A 12,000-nucleotide genomic window follows, 5' to 3' on the forward strand; every position below is an offset into this window, starting at 1 on the left:
CCTGGGTCTGCCTTATCCATTAGGCCTCCAATACTTCGCTTTAATTCTTTGGCATGTCCAACACCTCCTGATCTATCTTGAAATTTCCTTCTTATACTTGGTTATCACTATTTTTTTTAAATTTCCATATATCTTGTCGTCTTTTCAATAATTAAATACTTAATATTGTGAATTCCATGTGGAATCTTATTTCTTAATTCTTCTATTTGTAGCATCCAAGTGCTGGAAGAAAATCTAGAGATATCGTGTTCGTCCTCCTGGGCGCATAAATTTCCTTTCTCTAACATCGTGATCCATTATCTTCTCTTGACATTTTATCTTTCCCTTCACAACTTCAACTGAAAGGTCATACTATCCAACTCTCTTCCTTTTGGATTATGAATTTTAGCTTCCAATTCCAATTTCGAGAATTCTATAGTTAATCCTTCTGATGTAGTCTCTATGTTCGTTTTATCCTTTTTGTTTATCACTTGCCACTACATTTGTTTTTTTTTGCGGGAATACTTACTTTAAACTCTTATGGTCCGTATAAATCTTACACCTTTCTCCTTACATATCATGTTTCTCAATCATTCAAAGCAAATATGATTACTGCTAGTCCTGATAGTGAGTAGGATACTTCTGCTCATAAGGTTTCGGTTGTCTGGGTGCATATACAATAACGTTATTGTGCTGCATCAACACACATCCTATTCCCTTATGAGAAACATCACTATAAACTACCAAACCTCCTTGATACTTTTAAATTAATAAAACAGGTGCTAAAAGCATTCTTTCATTTAACTCCGCAAAACTTTCCCTTCATCCTTCTCCATTTCACAAAACTTCTTGCTTTTCCTGGTTAGCTTCGTTCAAGATATTGCAACTTTCAAGAAATCTTGCACAAATTTCCGATAGTAACCGGCCCATGATAGAACTTCTTACTTTTGTTGGTGTTTCTGATCTCTTTTCATTCATAGTAATTTTAACTTCTGTTAAATCTCTTTTGATCTTCTCTAAATTGACTATTTATGCAAAGAACTATATTTCATACAACTTCTTCCTTCTCCAACTTCCCAGTCATCATTAAGTGCTTTGCATGATACTCCGTTGACTTTAAGTATCACAACTATAGCTTACCCGAATATTCCTTAAAGGTTCTGTCCTTCCAGTTCAAATATTACTGGTATATTGGTTAATCCAATTGACGATACGAGAATAGTACTTAGTTCTGAAAATTATCTTTGATATGTCCATAGGTTTAATCTTCAGTTGGTGACATACCAAGTCTTAAATCAATCTCATAAAAGTACTTTGCTTCTTTCGTTTGATCAAACAAATCATTGGGTCGAGGTAACAGGTACTTTCTTTTGATAGTAGACTTGTTGAGCTCTCGCTAGTCGACGCATAATCACATACTTCCATTTTTTTATTAACATTTAATATCGGTGCACCTTATGGGGTACACTAGGTCTAATCGCTTCTTCTTCTAGCATTTCTTGCATTTACTTTGCTAAGTCCTTTATTTTAACTGGCGCCATTCTGTGCGGGGCCTTGGACACTGGCTTCATTTCAGGTGCTAAGTCAGTCACAAACCCAAATTTTTATATCCGAAGGAAATATTGATTATTCATCCAAAACATATCTTAAAACTCCTTAATTACTATAAAATATTCATACTTTGTTTGCTTCCGACTTTTATGTATTCCATAATCACCATAATGCTCATATCTTGATCACCGTAATCATTATTAACAAATTCTTTTCCTTCTTTCATCTTCTGAACCTCATCACCTTCTCATTTGGCGTCCTCGGAATTATATTTTCATCGCGACGGTCTGTCTGGACATCAGACTTTAATAGTTAATCCATTCCTTAGAATAATATCAAATCCTCTTATCTTCCATGATATCAATTCTTCACAACTTATTGCCAGGAATCTCAATTTCACCATTGGTACTCCCCGATTCAACACTTTCATATTCTTAACTTGTTAATCCTTTGATCCTAATCTTATCAACAAAACCTTGAGAGATAAACAATTAAGTTTCTCTCACATCTTTTAATGCTTTAACGCATAAAGTATTCACCTTGATTATCCATATCACCACGTCTGTATTCTGTACAACATATTTCACCGGAAAATCGCGTATTCTAGTTCTTGAAAACATATTCCTTATTGGAGTAGATTCCCTTGACTCTTAGTGCATCTCTGACTGGGCTAGTGATTTGCAATTTTCGTCATATACCTTTGTTTGCTTTCCATGCGTGAGAAGTAGATGGAACTTTGCCCGCTTGGTCCATAATTCATTGATTTCTGTTTGAAAACCTCTTGCATAGAACGACAGTACAACGAAATGACTAGAAGAATTCAAAGCCCAACAAAATTAGAGTTGAAAAGAAAGAAGAAATAAGGATTTGAATATAAATGAGACAACCACATTGGTACTTAAGATGGTCAGTCTTTCATACCATATGGCATATAGCACATGATTAGGTGGCGTCCCACCCGACTCTTTGTCATTCTGACAAAGTGTCTCACCATAACACTATTTGTCCCAATCAGAAAGCAAAATTTGAGGGAAGCCAATAAATTTGAAAGGAATGGAATATCTTTCTTTTTGATATCATCATAAAGAATTAAGAAAAGAAGTTCATACATTTTTAGGAATTAAAAAGGAATATACGCTGTAATATTGAGGACGAGAATAATACCGTTGGTCACCATCCATATTTCACTTGTATTCATCTTTCGAGTTTGATCGATCATATCCCAACTGTGTCGTATAACAATTTTAGAAGTATACTAAAATGCCTTCGCAACTAAGCATTATGGTAGATTCTTACTTGTTAAGTCTTGCGTTTGTAACGTCGCACTTACACGTATAATACTTTAACAATTCGATCATAATGGCGTTCTCATCAGATAACCTTGAGTTTCCTCTTTTTAATTTGGAATAACCATGAATCATTCAACATAGCGATCTTTTTATTAGTAATATTCTTCTTTTAGAAAAGTCTGGAAATCTTCCAAATCTTCTTCGGTCATGCTCAGGCTTCCGTTAAATCAATGAATTCTTCAAACTCTGATAATCCCAGTAATTGGATGAATAGTTACTCCGTACGCTGGTTCTGTTGTTAATCTTATCAGATAATACTTGCACCTTGCTGTTAGAAATAATTAACTTCTTCATAATCGCAGATTATCTCGTTCTCCGAATTAATAATACTGAGTCTGAAACAACATCCTTCTAGGTAATCCGGGTCTTTTAACAAACAAGAAACTCAATTAGTAACTTGACAACCAAGGTTTAAAACTTATTTTATTCAAAAAGACTTTTAGAAATTTTGTAAGGAAAAATCTTTTTCGAAAACTTGTTAAAAATTTTGAAAATCACAAATCTGGTTGCCCTTACTATATGAGTTGGTTGTTGTCCTTCCGACCTATAACAAGGTACCAATTTAAAGAAGCAATCACATAAAGGTCCGTTCACTTCGATCTAACTTTTCTCCTTTATCGAGTCCACTTACCTTCCTTAATCGACGAAACTTCAATTGTTGTCGTAGATTATCTTATTCGTAGCTTCACATCAAGGCTCCCGTACATTATTGTTACAATAGTTAAGTAGAACAGGCTATCCAATAGTCAACAAGTCTATTTCATAGAACAAAGTTTGTCCATATCACATCACATCACTACTTTACATATCGCATTTATCATAGCACCATCATTTAATTCCACCAAGGATTTTAGATTTATACCTTTCTCTCTAACTCTTTTCAAAATTCACCTGGTTCATCCCATACTTATTCACGGGTGGCTTAGTCACTAAGGGCTTCTTTTAACCTAACAACACCTATCCTCTGAAACACTTAAATCTCCTCTCTGAACTTCGTCTCACCTCTATTTATAACTCAAACGCTCACCATTTACTGTAGCTCTTGAATCCATCCTCGTAGGTACAATCGCTTCATAGGACAAGTTTTAAACTGGGGGTATAGAACAGGATGTAGGGTAAACTAAAGAGATACACTCACAGTCGAATGTCCAGGGAAACAAGAATAATCAGATGGAGGTTCTTGAATAGGTAATCTCATATCAAGAGGTGGAAAAGTAGCATAGAATAGCTTGAAGAAGTGCAACCATTATAACAGAAGGTAATGCCATTAATACTAGTGGAGGAACAAGGTGCAAATCAAATCTGAGAGAAAATGACGATCCTCGAACGGAAAGCTCCAAACGATCGAATGACATTGGGAAATCAGGATCTGCCATTGCCGTTGTCTGGAAATCACGTCGCAAGCTGAGAATCCCGAATCATAACACGAACCATGCCGGAGACCTACTATACCATCGCACTCAATCTCACAACGTCTTATCTTTCTACTTCCTATTCTTAATCCTAACCCTCTACCCAATCCCGACAATCTAGGCTTGTTTCAGTGACTTATAACTTGTAGCTCTGATACCAACCTGTGGAGCCCTCCAAACCCGGGTCAGAAGTTTGGGGTCCACAACACAAACACAATATATCAACTTGTATAAGAAATATTATTTATAATGACCCTGCTTCACAAAACCACGGATCGCAACAGGTTAAAGTTTGAAAACAAGCCACAACCTTAGTTATTACATCGTACCAAATCCCAACTAATTTAATTTATATTTGATAATAAAATGATTCTTACAATCTGACTATCTCTTTATCGCATGAAACTTCTGCTAGCTCGATCCAACTCAACTGGAACCTTAGCCCGCACTTTGGACTGAGGGACTTCACTATCATCCATATTCTTTTCAACTGTAAAATATATAAAAGAATCGCAAGGGTGAGCTAACTAGCTCAGCAAGTCACGATAACGATAACTGAAGTTAAACAATGATCAAATGAAAGGATTCAAAGGAATCAAGTTTTTTTTTTTTACTAATCATTAGAATTGGATATTCGTTTTAAGTTTTAAAAACCAAGGTTAGGCTGCTGATCAGTCACGCACTAACCCCGAGCAAGCACACAGCACTACTCTAATTACTGGATCCAAGGCACACATTGGCCTAACTTGACCATTGGTATGATCTGACCACGAATCTGGTCCACATATATCAAAACTATCCAATCCTAAAGTAGTTCAATATGATAACAATATGATTCAATAAAATAAGATCATAATCAATAATGATTAAACATTTGTATAAAAACGTAAGGAACTCATGGATATCACAAGGGTATATCAGGTTATGTATAAGAAATGATTTTTCCGGTTTGTAAAATGATCAGGTATTTGATCAGTAATGATTTTTCAGGATATGGTTCTCTGAGGTTATAAAGAATGGTTGTAGTATAAAAGTTTCTGTGTTTTCAAACAATTTTGTTTCAATGTTTGGTGTTTGGTAGTTATACCTTTGGGGAGTAGTATCATATTGGTGTGATTTGATATCTGATGATCAACAAAGGATGGTTTACAAGGAATAAGGCTTATGGCTCAAGACCAAGAAAAATCAGGGTTCAAGGTTTAATAGTTTAAAGCACTTGCAATATAAAACAGGAGTTATTTTGAATAATAGCGACATGTTATGAAACAGTTCGAAAACATTGGTAATATATATCTTAAGGCAAAGTTCAGAAATACTTGCCTTATAAGGCTTTACAACTATTACTGATCAATTCTGGACCAACTCTGCCGCTTAGGCTTTTACGTCTAACCACTATGTCATTCTGGATTCGACCTCGACACCCAGGTCTTCCTGTTGAAACTCTACTGAGCTCGTCGACTGACCACTATGTTATCTTTAGTTCATCATCCATTTCAGGTTCCCGACTATAACCTACAGGGTCGAAATACCCTACGTTAGACGTCTAGGTATGCTTGACATATCCTCAATACTAATTTTTATTCAACGATATTCAAACCCGACTCGTAATTATATGGATTATTATAATATAACAACACACCCAACAGTCAGGGTTCATATTCTCGAGAAATCGGTTTGGTGTTCGCTTTACGAAATTACGTATACTTGTAATTTTACAAAATCAGGGTTATGTATTTTAGCAAATTATTTCATCACATCGTGCAATCGAGTTCCATATAAAACACATATATATCTGTATAACCATTCGACGTCCCGATAATGGTCAGATACGCTTCCGTATTTTCGTAGGTGAATTTTCCGGAAATCGGGCAGCGTCTCTTTTGTTTATTGGACTACCCGTCGAACACAATATCGACGTCAAATCAATTCACAACAATTACAATGACAACCCAAATCACAATCCAAATGCACGAATCCCAATCACCGATATTATTTAACTATTACTCTTATTCGCATTTTTTATTTTTATTCATATTAGGACTCAGAATTGGATCATCACTGTCCACCGTCGACTCGCCGAGGCTCATCGTCGACGGCGGTAAAATTCGGAGGTACCCGAATAGGGTTTCCAATAACGAATTTCACCGATTATTTTTAATACTTCCCCGCACGAAATTATTATTTATTTCACGAAATCAATCATTAAAAATTCCTGCAGAAAATTAGATAAAATAATTAAAATTCCAAAATGGACAGGGAAACACGCGCGTGACGCGCAAAACATCACAACAACAAATCGGAAACGCAGGAACAGCCGGGAAACAACCCGGAGAAACAAGAAACCGCATACAGCACAACCACACCCACCATATTACACACTCCACACACTAACATATATACCCAGATATATGTATGCAATAGACAAAAACGAAACTGAAGAACAGGAATCGAACCAACCGGAGATAACAACGGTGGCCGGAAAAGCAGGAAGGAAGAAAGGACGGTGACTGCAGCGAAGCCGAGGAAGAAAGGAACAACAAAATGGAAGAAAGAGAGATAACTGAGAGAGAGACGAGAGATGTTGTCGAGAGAGACAACAGAAGCCGAGTGAATCAAAGAGAAAGGGGGAAGCCCCCTGTTATTTTTTTTTTTATTTTCTCTCTTCTCTGAAATTGTAACACCTGGCAGCATATTAACTGAAAACCAGACACGTTACATTTGGGATATATACGATGATTTAAGGGCCCGATTTGCCCCGAAAGTCGAAATTAACTGACCGAGGTGGGAATAAAATAATCTCCAAAAATTACAAAAATAGTTTTAAAATATTACAAATATCCCCAAGTCAATAAAAACGTAAATTTCGAAATTTTAAAATAATTTTAAAATGCACTTTATACCTGTTTTTAACAAATAAACGAAATAACGCGCGGGTAAAATTAATCCCGAAAATTTCCAAAATAATTTTAAAATTCTCGGAGTATTCTAAACTTAAATAAATATAAGTTTCATAATTTTTTTAAATATTTCCTCAATTAAATATAGATTTTACAAATAAATACAATCAGAAAATCATACAGGGTTAAATAATTGATGAAATATTGATTTTTCAATTTTATAAAATCCCAAAAATAAATATTGTCATTATAAAAACATAAAATAATTTTAAAGATAGTTCCAGTATTTATGCAAATAAATTTGCAATAATCCACTTTTGAAAGTGAAAACAATTCAATACGATCCCATAATTAATCACGCGGACAACCCGGTACACTATAAATCACATATGGATAATAATCAAACAACACATAGCGGTCAAAACCAACACATATATTTTATTTAAAAATTCCCATAATAATTACATATTAAAATAACTCAAAAATACACGAGTCGTTATATCATATGTCAAATTTCTTGTTTTGTGATCCATATCCAGCTTTACCTATTTAGATTGGGTAATAGGTTTTCAAAATCTTGAAGCTGTATTTTCCGGTTTTTGTATAAAGTGGTGTAGTAAATGGTATTTAGCTGTTCAAGTCAAGAAAGATTTAAAAGCTTCCGGCACATTCGTTGTCAGTCATAGATGTATTTAGACTTCTGTTTCACTTCAATAAAGATATGCGTATATTTTCTTAATCATTTTCTCCTCTAGGGGTCATTGATTGGACTGGAAAATATACTAAAGCCTACAGGCAACAATGTTGAGTCTACTGATTCCATGATGAGCTGTAAGACATAACCAAATGCTTGCTTTGCAAGGCAAACCTCCAATCTCTCATTTTCAGGTCTCACAGGAGACAACAACACTGGTGAATATCAAGATTGTGGAGCCTCTCCAATGCTCGTTATGGGAGAGCCACCACCTTGGTGTACTCCTGAAAGTTCCTTGGCTTCAAATAGAAGGAGCAGTGCTGTCCAGCGTTACAAGGATAAAAAGAAGACGCGCAAGTAAGATACTGTAATTTTTCCAATATGAAGAGCTAAACCATTGTTTTAACTGACTTCTGCAAGATAAAACGAATTTCATGTATGGCACTATTTTTAACATGCAGTCCTATGAGATGCTGACGTAACAGTAGGTATGAGTATCAAAGAGACTTTTTAGTGATCAGATCAAGCATCAAGTTCTTTTACTTGTATAATTGTTACTCCGTAATCTAATTCTTCTATTTCTGTATTTCTTAACTTCAACAAACTCTTCTTATTAGTTTTTTTAACATTATAATTGTAGATTTGAAAAGAGAGTAAGGTATACAACACGAAAAGCAAGAGCTGGTGTAAGAAAGTGTGTGAAAGGACGTTTTGTGAAGGCTGGTGATGCTTTCGATTATAATCCTTTGAGCCAAACTAAAAGCTTTTTTTAACTCTTGACTTGTCACTAATAAGGTTTTTTTTTTATGTTGGTGTTTTTTATGAGAAAGATGGTGAGTGGACACCCCTAACTTTGATAATGTCTTTAACAAGTAAAACTGGAACCGAATGTCTTTATCTTTGACGTTCCAGATTACGCTAAGAGTGTGGCTGAAGAAACATGAGGGAAGTACCAAGATGTATGATAGTTTCTGCTAATCTTATGCTGATGTACTGTGTGATATAGGTTCTTAATGATTTGTTTTGTACGCTGATTTTGTAGGATGAGAAGCAGATTTTGAGGAAGCGGAAAAGAAAAAAAAGGTTGAGGTACCCTCTTTTTTATTTATTTTGAATGATGGTAAATACATAAATGTCAAAACTTGCTGTTGTGGTGTGTAGTTTGTTGTTGTTACATGACGATGATGAAGACGATTCCCAATTGTCCTTCATTCTTGGCAAGAACAAAACTTTCTAACCACTACGTTACACATGAAAGGGTCTGCGTTAAACGTAAATTTACATGGAATTATTGAAATTCAGGTTTGCTCATAGCCGGATAAGTTGTTAAACTAGTCTGAATTATTAGGTCTTTGTTTCTGCTTGTATTGCAATAAGTATTGTCATACTCTGCTATATCTAGTAGTATCGACTCAATAGTTTATCTCAGGCTTTTGGTAATGTACAGTATCAGGCTTTTAGTAATGTATAATATTTGTTAGATTGTTACTAAATTATTCAGTTAAGACATGAGATATTTTGTGTGTTTGTATTTGTAGGATATGTTCCCCGCCATAAAATTGATGCTGCTAAGTTTAACTAGGAGACAGAGCAACTTGCATACCTTTCTGCACATGATATCTCCGGATGAATTTGGCATGTTAATAGAATAGTTCGGCAGAAGAATGATATTTTGCAGCGAAGAAGCTAAAAGAAGATTACTATTAGTTTCGTTCATTAGTTAATTTGGTGTGGCTATTTGCCATTTTGTATTGACTTATATTTTGAATTGTTTGTATAATAATGTTGGAATGACAGGAGCGTTTGAATAGTCATTAATGGTTATAAATGACATTGATAATTGGTTTTGTGGCATACAAAATTCATGGATTGCTCTATTTTTAATATGATCCTACAATTTTTTTTAAAATACTGTTGCATTGAATCCAAAAATATTCAAAATTGTTGCAATATTTGTCAAATTTGACCTTAAATTTCATTGCAATTGGATCAATTATTGTTGCGTTAAGTGGTTATTTAGATGATAAAAATAGCTATTGCAATAATTTAACTGCGTTGCTGTACAATATATTTTGTTTCTATATTTGGTTTATTGTAATAATATTTTGTTGTTGCTGTACATGCCTTAAAATGTTGCAATAGGACCTCTATTGCATCACCACCGGATGCAATACCAAAATTTTTCATATTTGTTGCTATAAATTCTACTGCAACATAAATAGCTCATAAGGCAATAAATTTTTGTGGTTGCCATAGCCATTTTATGGTGTAGTGTGACCTCAGTGATCCTCCCAGAGATTCCAACTCTGGACCAGTCGTCTCATGATGACATGCAACTTATCTTGAACAAGGATCCAGAATCGCGAACTCCCATTACACTACTACTGACCTCCTTAAGGATGGTTCCGGTGTTTCTTGCAGGTACATCTTCTGGATCTCGGAGCTATGAGAGGAGTGTATCCGTGAGGATAAGTGAAATACCAATCCCTAAACCGAGTGACAAAGTGCTGCGAGAAGCCCGTGAGACACCTACCTCCTAAACTCACCTATAGACATGTCACAGTGTGTAACAAAATCTTATCTTGAAGAGCAGTTAGCATTCAAAGATAGCTATCTCAAAGAACAACTGGCTCTAAAGGATCAATATCTCAAGAATGAACTGTCTATCAGGGATCACCAGATTGCACGTCTTTCCGAACAACTTGAACTTCAACAAGCATCATTTGCCAGCTTACGAGAATTCGTGGAGCAATCTCTCTCACAGTCAGGGAAGGGAAAGGCAATTGCCAATATTGAGCCAAATATCTTAGTTAGCACGCAATTTTCAATCCATATCTCCTCTGAAATAGCTCTTGCTAGTACTGAGCAAAAGACCTCAGTCAATAAGTAAGTGTCTATTTCAGAACCATCTATTCTAGAGATCCCTGCCTTGATCTTGCCTGCTCAATCAACCCCGGTTTTGAATGATAACACAACTGAGTGGGAGAAATGGGTGGAGCAAGAAAAAGTAGATGCTACTGTGGATTTAATTCAAGATGCTTTTAAAGTAGTTGGCTCTGGATATGATGGTTTGGAGATGAGCTACAAGAAGAAAAAGAAGAAGAAGTGGAGAGGATTGATGAAAGGGTATTACTTAGAGCAAGAACTGCTGAGAAGAGTTCTACAACTCTGGGAGCAATCAACATCGAAACAAGATCATCTCAGCCAAGTCATTAAAGCTCAGAGGAATCTTCTATCAGAGATATATGCTCCAAAGCCCCTATTCTCAGAGTATGAGCTGGAGGAAGGAGAGATAGATGAGAGCGATGTTCCTAAGGGGTGTGAACCCATATTTGAAGAAGTGGTGACGAAGGAGAGAAAAATTATCTCTGAGGATGAGGAATATGAAGATGGAGATGCCTTCTCGGATGACTGTCTGTTCTATGGATTGTCGGAGAAATTCAACCAATCTTATAAAGAAATTCAAGGAGAGATAGAAAGATCAAGAGCAAGAGCTCAAAGAGCTATCCAGAGAAGGGAAGCCAGAGAATCAAGAGAATCATATCTTCGGGGAAACAGGAGAGGAAGTGAATGGGATGAGATAAAAAGGAAAATGGACAAATCTAAAATATATCATAAGTTAGACCCTGGAAACAGGAATATTCTAAACACTGTAGAGAAGTACATAGAAGATTATTCCAATATTCATGATTTCTATGATCAGTTCAATAGAATAATCACTAGTACCACTGTGAATATTCTAAAGAATGGGTGGAAAATCACTGGTAATCACATTGATGGACTACAAATGAAAATCTCCACTAGTGTCCTAAAGAAGCTAAATATTGGTGAACTGTTTGTCCCTGCATTAAAGATTCCATGGTTGAAATCGAATAAGAATGAATACTTCAGAGACAAGCTTCAGAAGGTGATGATGGATGTGTCTCCTCAAGCATTCATTTTTCTATTCGTGATCAAGGTATTTACAGATGGCAGGATGTAGAACATCACCATGTTTGATTAACATATAAGATCCATTTGTTTTCTACAACTCACTTTCCTGGAAAGTCAATCAGGAGCAAAAGAGCAAAACTGGAGGCACCAGGAATCAAGAGATCAGAAGCAAACTTTAAAGCTGC

Source organism: Apium graveolens, chromosome 11 (assembly GCF_009905375.1).
Source record: "Apium graveolens cultivar Ventura chromosome 11, ASM990537v1, whole genome shotgun sequence".
NCBI lineage: Eukaryota > Viridiplantae > Streptophyta > Magnoliopsida > Apiales > Apiaceae > Apium > Apium graveolens.